Genomic DNA, 14,637 nt, shown 5'->3' on the forward strand with positions numbered 1-14,637 from the left:
TTACACTGAACACTTACAGTGACTTTATTCTGTTTCATTCATATAAAGTATACATAATGTATAATGCAGTCCATTGCAACCATTAGTTTACTAGCTGTGTGGTACTGCAGTCAAACCAGAAAACAATCATTTAAATTATACAAAAGTCTCAATAACATTGGTTTGTTCAGTAAGAAAAAAAACAATAATTCATCTTTTCTAACCACTTCATCTGGATTAGGGTTGAACCCAATTAGAATCACTGGGTTCTAGACAGGAACACACAAATAAACAAATGTTGTTGCTGTCCAATAATTAAAAACATGTATATCTATTTTAGTGTACAAAATCATTTGAAAACAGATGTCCTTTATGTTGTGTGAACATTTCATGATGAATGGCAACGATATATAAACAAGAACCATGTTTGCCTAGTTTCTTGTGTGAATATTAGTGTCTCCTTGAAGGAGAATACACCATCAGAGGCCTTCAGCAGAGCATTTATTATTTTATGGAGAGGACACATTGGTGATTCATTGGCTATTGACTAAAAGAAAGAGTTAAAGTTATTGGGAGATGTATTCAGCTTGTTTTGAGATTGTGTTATAGGCATTGGTTTTATATAAATATGCACTGTAAGTTTGTTTTCTGGCACCAAAAGAATGAATAACAAGCTAATTATAATCATACACAAGATAAGATGTAAAATATCCTATGCCAATCCATTAGAGCTTCACATAGGGCCCACCACACCCTCTTCCTACCTGCAGCCACCAAAATTCCTGCTGAATCTTTTATCACAACACTAAGGTTGCTGTGGCCGTTTACGATCCGATCAGTAACCGGCTGCCCTTAACGTCTACGGTTACTCATTGAGCCCAGCCCATGAGTACTCAGACCAGCCACTGTATCACTAGCTCTTTACAGGGGTCATCAGGCAGGCATCTCCTCTTTTTGGTGTTTCACTGAATTAAGCCCACGACACCTCCAGAAGGCTCAACAGTGAAGTCTGGCATCCTAGACCCACACCTCTCCAAGCCAGATATACAGTCCTACTTTACTCTTTACCATCAACAACCGTAAATCCACATTGTCCTCCCGGGTGACTAAGGCTGTACCTAGCCCCAGTGGCACCGTTAATGCATGCTCAGTGCCATCGGTTCCGTGTGAACTTTACGTGGTACATCACCATAAATAGTCAAATTAATGGAAACATCGTTCAACAAAAATGTATACAGTAATTTATACAAATATCGTCCATTATATGGATTTTTTTATAATCAAACTACGAAATTGTTTAAGGTCCCATCCACACAGATCAGTTTATTTTTAGGTTTTTGTCTGTGTTTTGGCCTCCGGTCCATTTGAAAAGGTTGTTTTAAATCACAGAAAATATAAGTTTTTGATAACGCTCTCCAAGGTGGAGGTTTTTGAAAACAGTTTTTTATGTGGACGAAGGTAAACGGACATTTTCGGAAACAATGGCGTCAGGCAGCATGCCTGTGTCTGGCTAAAATTCAAATCAATCAATAAATGAAAATGTATTTATATAGCGCTTTTTGATGTCACAAAGCAGTTTTACAGATTGGTAAAAGAACAGATATGTCGATACCTTCTCACTCCCTCTGTACTTAGGTACATAAGTCATTAAGCTACAATGTACATGCAGCTAGCACTAGATTTTAGATTCCCACATATGAATAAATATAAATGATGCTGTATTAAAAATATATAATACACTGTTAGGTTCTACATTCAGTAATTTCATGACTATAGTACACTTACATAGGGAGTATGGAGTGATTTGGGATTAACACCTCTGTGTTTCTCTCATGCATCGTGGTGTTTTGAAGCTTCTCTTTAAGAGGTACTATGGCCCCGTACTGGACTGGCATGATAATGCAGCCTTTTTATATCCGTCTGGATGGGAATATTTTCAAAAATTGAGAGAGGGAAATCTCCCTTTTAAAAATAATCGAATCCATGTGGATGGGGCCTATGAATGATCAGTTAAATTATTTCTCTGGTATTGATCCAAACCCCCTTTGTGGAACGTTTTTAATAGTATAGTAAATAATGTCTGTATTTTAAGGTGTTGAGTACATTTTCCAGTGTATATTACTATTTGTCATTTACATTTTCTTTTGTGAGAAGCTCAGGGGTCTCCTGGGGTCACAACTCTGTTATAGACATGGTCGACCAAGTGGAACAGACATTGAGCATCTGAATGGAAATCACTCATTTGAACAGACAAAGAGCTATAGCCATTCCACCATCAATCATTAGACATCATGGAGCATGGATTTTCTATGTTACAGCACATTTAACACAGGATATCTGTGAAGCCAAGCATGAAGTGATGTGATAGTGGAATGCAGATGTGGCCTTTAATCGAACAGAATCAATCCCACCCGAAAGACAAAAATCAAGCGTTAGCTGGTGTTAAAAAAAAAAAGCCAATTTCAGACAGCTTTCATCAAACCTTTCTCTATATCCCTGTATTCTGAACGATATTCAGTTTCCATTTTGCCTTGAGACAGACACTGGAGAATATTTCCCATTCTAGATCTTTTCTCAAATCCAGCTTCTCCCTCCTCTCCCTCTACTGTCATTCCCCATTTCTCAAATTAATCGCCTAGAGAGGGAGTTTTACAGGGCGATCTGCACAGCACTGAGCTTTCTCTGGCTCCTCAGCGAGACCGAGCTGCATTCATTATTCACTCTTTTAAAGATATTTATCATAAAAGTCATCAGACCTTGCTCTCTCTCAGACTCACTGCTTGCAGCTTATAGGAAGCCAATTTCAGAACCTGCCCTGGCTGAATGCATTTTATTTTTAATGTAGGAGAAGAAAGTGTGTGTGTGTGTGTGTGTGTGTGCTCGTGCACCTGGGCATGTTAACTAACTGTTAACCTTTGTAATATTTTTGAGTAGAATTATATTAATCTGACTACATGTGTCATGTGTATTTTTTCTGGATTATAAATCCAGCATATTGTAAGATCTGAGCACAGTATTAAACCACTTTGATCAGGTAGATATAAACCTTCTGGGCTTCCATTTTCACAAAAATTCTGTTCGCTTTGGTCTGTAAAGGCTGTAACTTGTGAAAGTAAAGATGTCGGTGGCCAAATGTTTCTTTCCTGTTCAAACTGTTATGGCTAGATGATTGGGTCAGAGCATCTTCACCACAGCATGTCTTGTGGGGTGTTATGCAATGGTTAGTACCAGCCACCAATGAACCAGCGAAGGGGTCATGGGCCCAAGAGGAAATGACGTGTAAGGAATTGCCAGTATAGGCGGTAAGATATAATTTACTGTGTGTGCTGATAACTTTCTGTCATAGCCATCTATCATTTCTTTGCAATTGCCAAATTTTGATCTAATAGCCCTTCTGTGGGATCAGACCTGACAGACTAGCCCCATGCACATCAGTGAGGCGTGGGTTCCCATGACCCTGTCGACAGTTCGCCAGTTGTCCTTCCTTGAACCACTTTTTGTTAGGGACTGATCACTGCACACAAAGATCACCCAACAAGATGTGCTATTTTGCAGATATTCTGAACCCTAAACTATTATGAATATCACATCGGTGCTCTCCAAATATATTTCCGTTTTTGCTTATGTCTGTCTTTTACATTATGTGAATTTCATGATGAAAGAACCAATAACAATGCTCCAAAAGTACTTTGAATCTTTTTTACATAGACTTCCATTGAATGTTAAGAATGCTAACACTCACCTATATTAAAGCTTACACATACACACATACATGTTTTTTATATCGTATTATTTTGTAACCACTACTTAAACATGCACCCACTGCAGAGGACACAAGCATTTAGTTGTGGACACAGAAACACAGTCAATCAATTGACATGCTCTGGAGCAGCTGCACAAAAGATTAAGGACAATGCCAAAAATAGCAAGAAAGGTATAAAAACCCCCAACAGTGCTTTCCAGAGTAATGGAGCTCATCCAGTATCTACAGCATAAGCTGGAGTGGTGTTTAAGATCCAGAAAGTTTATTTGGAGTTGTTATTAGTGTATGTCTATGCTAAAGTGGTATGTAGGAGTGCTTTAGGAAGTAATCACTTGTTTTTAGATGTAGCTTAAACTGTTTTGTCCTGAACATGTAAAGTATTAGTGCTGATAAAATTGTAGGAGCTTTATTAATTGATGCATAATTATGGAGTTAATTGGGAGGCAGGTGTCTCAGGCCTGAGGCTGTAATTGAAAGATAATGAAAACAAAGAGGGGCAATGGGAACAGAAGAATCTGTTCCAGCTTTTAATGCCACTATTACACTGACACAGTCCACTGACCACCCAGACCAGACTGCTTTCTGTCTCACATCACATAAGCCATAATTCGGGAGTACAGCAATACACACACAAACAGAACAATGAGAATAATGTTTCTCTGGTTTTTGTAATTGTGGAACTATGATGACTAGTGATTTTTAATGTGTGTGTGAGGTGTGTGTTTGATTGGTTTGGGGGGGAGGGGGTTGTAGCATTATATCTGTTAATCCATTCAGGCTTTTTAGTACCTTAGAGACTTCTATTTAAATGACGGAGTGCGTTAAGTTAGTGCTTTATAAAACTCTGACACACAGCCAAAAGAAATCACACTTAATTCACATTAGCTGCACAGCCTTAGCACAGCCTCCAATTCTGCATCAATTTCAATTACAAGCATTATTAAACCCAGACCAGACCACTAAAAATCTCTCTCTCTCGCTCTCTCTCTCTGTGTGTGTGTGTGTGTGTGTGTAAGATGGGCAGCAGACTGAGAAATACCTGCTGTCTGAGTCTATTCTAGAAAATGTGAGTGCACACATTCATATCCTCATTGCACCATATGCCTGCACCATATGCACAATATATAAAAGCATGCACATAAATAAAATTGATGGAAGTATTTTTCCATAGATTAAAGCTGTTGTGCCATTTCACAGCTACTTCTCTGACTGTGTCAGCATGTGCATAGTGTTTACTGTTCTAATCCCTTTTAGCATTTTTCTCATAAATCTCATAATACACAGTTCTCTCCATAGTTGCATTCAATGCCAGTTCCACAGATTACCTGAATCCTCTAGGCTGAGTGTCAGAAAGTTAGCACACGCTTCCTTTCACTTTTTGAAATGCTGCAAAAACACAGGATACCTTAATGCGCTTGGAGGAGATCCCAACTACATATCTCTGCAGGCCAGACACCAGCAACTGTGTGGGTCATACAGGCCGGAGAGCAGCATGTAGGTGGGGCATACACAGGAAATAGGTGGGTACCGGCAAATGGGAGGTTAGTGTTAGGTTGTCCCTCCCACTTGGAGTTGTTCCTCCCATTTGGCGGTGCCTCCGACCTGCAGAGATACCAGGGGCCTCATTTATAAAGGGTGCGTACGCACAAAAACGGGTCTGAAACGTGTGTATGTAACATCTCACACAGAAACTGTGAATTATAAAGAAATACTTTGAGTACAAATGAGCATATATTTAAGCAAGGTTTGACCCATTCGTAGCCATAAGATTTCGCGAAGAGAGCGCAAATTGATGACATCTTGTGGTACGAAAGAGACTTGCAAGTAAATGTGCAAAAGATCCTAACACGTAGGTACACGAGTGCAGCGTGCCCAGCAAACACACAACGTTGTCTACATTCTTAAAACGTTGCTACAACGTTGTCAAAAGATGGAACTGGTTACGTTGCCTGAACAATGTTGTCACGTATTTCTGTGGCGTATTTATATATATATATATACAAACCGGATTCCAAAAAATTTGGGACACTAAACAAATTGTGAATAAAAACTGAATGCAATGATGTGGAGATGGCAAATGTCAATATTTTATATGTAATAGAACATAGATGACAGATCAAAAGTTTAATCTGAGTAAATGTAACATTTTATAGGAAAAATATGTTGATTCAAAATTTCACAGTGTCAACAAATCCCAAAAAAGTTGGGACAAGTAGCAAGCAAGCAGCTGAAAGACCAATTAACACTAATTAGGTCAATTGACAACATGCTTGGGTATAAAAAGAGCTTCTCAGAGTGTCAGTGTCTCTCTGAAGCCAAGATGGTAAGAGGATCACCAATTCCACCATTGTTGCGCAGAAAGTTAGTGCAGCAATACCAGAATGGTGTTACCCAGCGTAAAATAGCAAAGACTTTTAAGTTATCATCATCAACCGTGCATAACATCATCAAAAGATTCAGAGAATCTGGAACAATTGCTGTGCGTAAGGGTCAAGGCCGTAAAACTCTACTGGATGCTAGTGATCTCCGGGCCCTTAAACGTCAAGGAAATAACAGAATGGGCTCAGGAATACTTCCAGAAAGCACTGTCAGTGAACACAATCCACCGTGCCATCCGCCGTTGCCAGCTGAAACTCTACAGTGCAAAGAGGAAGCCATTTCTAAGCAAGCTCCACAAGCTCAGACGTTTGCACTGGGCCAGGGGTCTTTTAAAATGGAGTGTGGCAAAATGGAAGACTGTTCTGTGGTCAGATGAGTCACGATTTGAAGTTCTTTATGGAACACTGGGACGCCATGTCATCCGGACCAGAGAGGACAAGGATAACCCAAGCTGTTCAAGTTGTTTAATTGTCCAGATCTTTCACTTATAGAGAACATTTGGCGCATCATAAAGAGGAAGGTGAGACAAAGAAGGCCCACGACGATTGAACAGTTAGAGGCCTGTATTAGACATGAATGGGAGAGCATTCCTATTTCTAAATTTGAGAAACTGGTCTCCTCTGTCCCAAGACGTCTGTTGAGTGTTGTAAGAAGAAGGGGGGATGCCACACAGTGGTAAAAAATGGCCTTGCCCCAATTTGTTGGGATTTGTTGACGCCATGAAATTTTGAAACAACATATTTTTCCCTTAAAATGATACATTCTCTCAGTTTAAACTTTTGATCTGTGATTTGTGTTCTATTCTGAATAAAATATTAGATGTTGGCACCTCCTCATCATTGCATTCAGTTTTTATTCATTATTTGTTTAGTGTCCCAACTTTTTTGAAATCTGGTTTGTATATATATATATATATGTGTGTGTGTGTGTGTGTGTGTGTTATGACCAGATGTCCTGGCAAGGTTAAGAGTTTCTCGCGTTTTCTATTACTGGCTCTATTTGAGTCGAAACAGAAGGTAAACGCAAAATCATTGGTCACGTGGATTGTGTCCTCATTACGGTACCACGTGCACAAGAGAAACCAAACCAGAGAAGGCATTACGTGTAAGTAGCTATCTAGATTTTTAAGACTCCACTCTACACTTTATTGCCTTCAGGCTAAAGATGCGTTTTTAGACACTTTGAACATAACTTCATCAGCTTTTAATGTGAAACAGAACATTCAAATAAGAAGCCAGGTTTATTTTTTATGTGGACTGTTTGTATTTTCTCTACAACATAAGCAGAAATGTATAAAACCCATCAAGAACTTACACTGAGCTTGTAGTAGGTGTTAATGTATGCACCATTTTAAGGTGGAAGGGAAAAATTGGAACCTGAAAAGTTCATAATCTGGTGGCTGTAGTAGTGAGGTATTAGTTGCTGCTGTGAGTAGTTCTACAGTAAACACAAATATTACTGCAGTGAATCAATACATTGATTTATAAACTTGAAGTACATGGCTGATGCACATTGGTTAAAATGTTTTTTCTTAAAAAACAAAAAACAAAAACTTGTTTCATCTATGATATAATACAACCTACATGCTGTATTGGTCCCAGTGTGAATGGATGAGATAGTACAAAAGCTTAAGCTATAGTGACTTTCAGTGACATTATTACCCATTTATTCAGAATTGGTTAACGCACGGTTCCAGTGGAAGAGATATTTTTTTAGAATGTGAATTTCATTTTTTGATTTTGATTATTGGGTGGCCTATGCCTTTAATGTTAGTCAGGTACAGGCCTAAATTGTGTATGGTAGTCACCAATGTTTTGACAACTTTTTTTGCACACAGCAACAAGAGCATTAGTGAGGTCAGATAGTAGGATACCACCTTTAGTGGCGTCCCGTAAATGATTAATAATCAAACATTTTGATAAGCCAAGGCTGAAATTTAGAGAGAGACAAACAAAAACAAAATGTACAGTAAATTAACACAAACATTCTGGCACCTAAGCTTTTTAATAGTCTGGTCCACCTTAAATGGACTTACATATGAGAATGTCACTATGGAGTGATTTAAGGTGGAAAACAAAATTAGAAATAATTGACGAAAAGCCATTACCTAACCACAATGTGTCATCGGCAAAATGACAACGACTCCATCCAGTGATTTCAAAGAGCCACACTTGCAAACTGAAAGAGAAATTAACACAAAGTATTTTACAGTCCCATCTTCTCCCAAATAATCAATACAAGATCAATACTAAACTCTGTTTATAAAACGAGGGCCTTGTTGTGTCTGACAAAATCTATTCACTGGCTTTTAGTGGAACTCATCCTCTGGCTTTATTTATTTACCGCTGCCTCAGAAATGTCAGCTTTTATAAAGTTATTTTCACACAGATAAACCAGGTTCACACCCATGTTCATTAACAATTAATAATGTGCACTGATGCATGAAGCTGATTGGTTCCACTCAGATTACTTTAACTAACTGAATATCTAACACAGTTTTAGGTGATTGTGGCTGGTCATCAGCACTGAAAAAGGGGGAATGCTATTTTACCTTATTTAGACGTAAATGCTAAAAGAGATTATTAACATTCATCTGTAAACGCTTATCCAGTTCAGGGTCGCGGCGGGAATACACCCTGGAGGGGGCGCCAGTCCTTCACAGGGCAATACAGACACACACATTCACACCTACAGACACTTTGGAGTCACCAATCCACCTACCAGCGTGTGTTTTTGGACTGTGGGAGGAAACAGGAGCACCCGGAGGAAACCCATGGGGAGAACACACCAAACTCCTCACAGACAGTCACCCGGAGGAAACCCACGCAGACACAGGAAGAACACACCACACTCCTCACAGACAGTCACCCAGAGGAAACCCACGCAGACACGGGGAGAACACACCACACTCCTCACAGACAGTCACCCGGAGCGGGAATCTAACCCACAACCTCCAGGTTCCTGGAGCTGTGTGACTGCGACACTACCTGCTGCTCCAGCATGCTGCCCCAGATTATTAACATATATATCTTAATTTGTCACTTGGGCGGCACGGTGGCGCAGCAGGTAGTGTCGCAGTCACACAGCTCCAGGGACCTGGAGGTTGTGGGTTTCAAGTCCTGTGTCGGATGACTGTCTGTGAGGAGTTGGTGTTCTCCCCGTGTCTTCATGGGTTTCCTCTGGGTGTTCCGGTTTCCTCCCACAGTCCAAAAACACACATTGGTAGGTGGATTGGCGACTCAAAAGTGTCCGTAGGTGTGAGTGAATGTGTGTGTGTCTGTGTTGCCCTGTGAAGGGCTGGCGCCCCCTCCAGGGTGTATTCCCGCCTTGCGCCCAATGATTCCAGGTAGGCTCTGGACCCCCCGCGACCCTGAACTGGATAAGTGGTTACATATAATGAATGAATGAGTAATTGATCAGTGTTGGATTTACCTCCAGCATTCAGGCTGAATAAAAGCTATGCTTAATACCCCCTCTGGAGAAGTCTATGAGCATGTTGGAGGAAAACAATGTGTCATATTCCCTGTCAGTGTCGGCTTATTTTCTATGCTAACCTTGCAATCTCATAGCTCTCTCTCTCTCTCTCTCTCCCTCTCCGTCTCTCTCGCTCTGTCAGGGTATCCACACAGACCTACACAAAGAGCCTCCATTGAAACCTCTTACACACACCCCAATGCAAAACTGTATATTCAGTGCCTGGGTAGTTTGAACAAACAATATGTGGATTAAACCTGGTCTTAGACACAATCTCAGTAGTGCTAAAAGAAAAATACTGCTGGATACTCAAGTGTAAATGTGGCTGGGAATTATCCCCCAGTGTATCAAACCTTTTCTTGTTAATTCTGTCTCGTCCCTCCAGCGCCCTCATGTGGCCATCTCTCTCTCTCTCCCGGGGGTTGATGTATAGTACTGCTCTAGTCACTGAGGTCTGATGTGCTGTGTTCTCCTGGGACTGCCTGCTGCATTAGGCTCCTGATAAATATTGACAGCCCGCTTTGTGCATGACTCCCTTCATCAAATGGTGATACTAAGGAGGGCAGGTTGGACTGGTTCCAGGATCTCATTCTCTCTTCACACAGACACATGCACAAAGATCTAGTACCTCAGTCAATAAAAAAACAGCCAAATTCCAAATGCTCTTCTATGGCCTCACTGCTAATTTGCTGATTATTTATTTCACAGTTTTTGTTTTGACTCCCTACTGTCAGGTTAATTCTGTTAAAGGAGGTTTGTGGTCAAAATGGCGGTGCTCAACAACGCATATCTGCTTCCACTGTTATTGATCCTGCAGCAAAGCTTGGCTTCCTCCAGAACAGACGGATTATCACTACGGGGAGATTTATTGGCATTCACATGCAGTTTGTTTCTCTCACAGTGTCTAACAAGTCTGTGGTGGTAAGTGTCTTTCTGAGAAGAGTCTCAGCTGTGGAAAGAGCTTTGTCTCTGTAGGAGTGAGAGAGGAGGACAGCTAATTCACCAAACGGCAAATAATTTGTAGCGATATTCGGAGGCACCATAAGCTTGCAGACACCCTTCTGTAAGATGGTGAGTCCCCAACAAAAAAATAATAAATCAACACCCCTTACCCACACAATAAAACTAAAAGCCTGAAAACAACCTCAGACAAATAAGTGAAACCGCACTCAACTTTTGACTAGTCAGAATAACAATTTAAGATATCTACAATGACATTCAGAGTAGTCAGAATTATCATTTAAGATGTTGTATACTCCTAAACTGGCGTTACAGGTGAGGTGTAAATTGTGCCACTGCGATGTATCACCTTACCACTAGGTGCTGGCACCTATAAATGACTTTCAGTTCTCGGCTTTTTGTGCCTGACGCAGACATATATCGTGATATTAGAATGGGAAAACTTGTAGTTCAGTTGTCCATAAACAAAGTGACAGTGAACTGTGTGCGAATATGGGATGCTGTTACTTAGGGTGACCAGATCTGAGATGGTGAAAAAGAGGACACGTCTTGGGGGCCCTCGCTGCCGTTGTATGCTTAGCTGAACCCATGTGTGCTTTTAAGTCCTTTACACCTTCATTTGCTACACAAAACATGGGAATTTCTTTTTTAATTCATCCGAGAACTTACATTTACGTATTGTCATAGCTGCTCGAGATGAGGGTGGGTACATGAGCTTTACCTGACGTAAACAAGGACTACTGACGTGCAGACTGACCAATTAAATGTTTACAGAGAAGGTTATTGACCAATAACGGTAGCTCTACAGTCAGACCGTCCAATCAAAAGATTTTAGGCTACGTAACCACGCCCCCTTCTCACTCAAGCGAACCAATCGGAGTAGGGGAGGGCGGGACTAGTTTGTGAACGAAACGCTTCTTGAAGTTCTATGTAAGCTCTAGAAAAACAAAATCCCGGATATTTTTTTAAGTCTAAAAAAGAGGACATGTCCGGGTAAAAGAGGACGTCTGGTCACCCTAATGTTACTTGTTTGGTCCGTTTACATGTTAGTAGCATACATGTGTTACTTAGCTATAGCCTAAACATCCATGCGCTAGCTAAACGTAGGCTACTGGCAGATGTTCAACAATGAATTGGAGTATATGCCAACGTAAAAACGGATGCCGACTTCAACGGCATATGCCACTGTCACCAGAACGTAAGGTGCCGATGCCTTTTTATGTTATTACTGCCTCTCTCCCTCAGTCGACTAGGGACGCGGCTTGTACTAAGACAAGGCTACAACAGGTAACCAGTAGTGATGTGTCGGTCGCGAACGAACCGATTCAAAGAGCCGGCTCTTGTACGTGAACGATGAGAGCCGGTTCCCGTCTAAGACCGAGCCATTTTTTTCTAAGGCTTGTCATTCAACCAATCAGAGAACAAAAAGCAAAGGTAATAATCAGCGAAGAGTTATACCGTCAAGCAGGGAGGGGAGGGGTGGGTGGCCGGATCAACCCCTCCAAGCTGAGACACTTGGTTTTCCTGAATGCCAATCTGCCTTCCAAAAAATATTTGAAAAAAATGTTAAATGTTTGTTGACAGTTGTGGTTGTTTTAATCACTACCGTTGAATGCTGCTGTTTTGCACTTTGCAGAGTATTTGTTTATTTTATTACCGAGAAATGGATGATTATTTAATTTAATAAGCTATTTTGTAATACCTACCTGTTGGGTTCCATTTGCTATATTTCAGAGTTTACAAGTGATTTTTTATTAAGGTTTTTAAATAAAAACCCAGTTATTTATACAATTGAATGTGTGAGTGCAGTCAGTGAGTTATTACAAGACAGCCATAAAACAATTGGCCACTGCAACACTATGTATTATTTTTAATATTGAACAATAATATTTTGTCCATATAGTCATGTAAAATGTAGGTAATATTGTTCTGTACCAGTGGAAATAAGTGGTAAAACAAAGAGCCATTTAGGAGCTGAAAGAGCCGGCTCTTTATGAAGAGCCGAGCCAAAAGAGCCGGCTCCCCAAAAAGAGCCGAAATTCCCATCACTAGTAACCAGGCCCTCTCTCCCAGAGGAACAGTGCTCAGAAACGTCTTTCATTTTCAATGAAACCACCATATTATCAATATAATGAAAATGGGCGCACTATGATCTGGGGGAGCTGCTGCTGTTGCCCTCTTGACAGAATACGCACACGTAGTGTTGCCAACCGTCCCGTAAAATAAGCGTTCTTGAGATCACAAATGTTATGGCGATGGTTTGAAACAGAAACACACAGCTCTCTCTCAACCGGAACGGAGGAAGAGATTCTTCACGACCCCTAAACGGAGAACAGGCTTTTCATTGGTCGTCACATTTATTTAGCCAATCAGCAGCCAGAGTTATCTGGCCATCATTCGGTGCTGCAGCCAATAGGGTCATAGTGCCTCCTACAGGGGGTTTGTTGTGCTGCGGCGCTGACAGCAGCAGGTAAGACCTGAAACATTGCCCAGTAAACAAGGAACGTCCCTGGACGTTCAAAATAGGTCTAAAAGTAGTCTGTCTGTCAAGGACATATTTTAAACGTCAATGGACATCTAAATTCCATCTTAATAAGTTAGTTAAGTGGTGACCAAACGATAACGTCAGTGGACGTCCAAAATGCGTTTTATACAAGTAATTTGTTTCGGGACCAATTACACTTTCAGTAATGCAGATAACTGTCCCCTGAGTTATAAGACAATATCACCCACATATGGAACTGGAATAGAGCGATCCTATTTTTAGGGGTACCAGAAGCCTGCAGACAGCAAAACCCCAACAAAAACACTTTGCAACACACTTCAAGCTCAAACACACACAAACACATTCATTTATTGTCTGTAACTGCTAATCCAGTTCAGGGTCGCGGTGGGTCTGGAGACTTCCCAGAATAACTGGGTGCAAGGCAGGAACACACCCTGGACGTGTGTGCCAGTCCATCCACAGGGCATAAACATACTCCAAATATTCACTCACACCTATGGACACCTTTGAGTAGCCAATCCGCCGATCAATGTGTGTATCTGGTACTGTGGGAGGAAACCAGAGCACACGGAGGAAACTCAGACACAGGGAAAAGGAAAGGAAATTTGTCAAGTCCAATGATCTGATAAACCTCTCACAAGGGTCACATTTTGACGGTCATATTGTGTTTTCAGAACATCTTGCAGACAATGGAGAAAGCTGGGTGCTCCAAATCTGTACCGGTTAGTACCTACCAAAGCCAGTCCATGGTCATGGAGCTGTATGCAACTCGTATGGTGAGATCCCGTAGATGAGCCACTCTATTACACAAATTGCTGAAAAAAAAGATAGCTGTTATACAAACTTGTTACAACACAGGGCTTCTGAACTTGGTGCATACGGAGCTGCCCAACACTTTCACTGTCCTGGCACATCAGTGAATTATGCCAGTTTACCAGTTATCCTTCCATATATATATATTTAACAAAGTTGCTCAGATGCTTACCCATTTCTTTCTGCTTCAGCACATCTACTTCCAGCAATGGCTGTTCACTTGCTGCTTGATAAATCCCACCCTTTGTCAAGTGCCACTGTAATAAAAGTGTTATTATTTTCACATTTCAGCATTTTTCATCTTATGGCTGATTGGTGTGTGCACTGCCCATTTGCTGAGGTCTATTCTGAAGAGGCCAGATTTTCTCACAAAGATTCAGACCAGTGGTTCCCAAAGTGGGGGGGCACAGCAAAGCAAATTAATGACATACATAATGCATGTCACTTGTTAGAATTCCATTGCAATTGTGATTTGTTGCTTTATTTTTTGTTAAACAGGGTTCACTTAGTGGGCAAAATAAATTCCAGTGGAGAAACAAACTATGATCCTTTTTCAAAGATAGCCTTTCAAGACCTTATTCCATACGACCCAAGCATTGGTTTACATCATGCATTGTCTCTCTCTTCTTCAACTGAAAACTGCTTATTGCATTTTAGGTGAACATTGTGGCACTTGCCCATCAGGATCAATGTAAGAAAACAGGCTCCAGGGCGTGTTTTGCAGCATAACAGAGTATAATTCAGGCGATATAATTTCCTGGCA

The sequence above is a fragment of the Hoplias malabaricus genome, chromosome 12 (assembly GCF_029633855.1).
Source record: "Hoplias malabaricus isolate fHopMal1 chromosome 12, fHopMal1.hap1, whole genome shotgun sequence".
NCBI classification, from domain to species: Eukaryota; Metazoa; Chordata; class Actinopteri; order Characiformes; family Erythrinidae; genus Hoplias; species Hoplias malabaricus.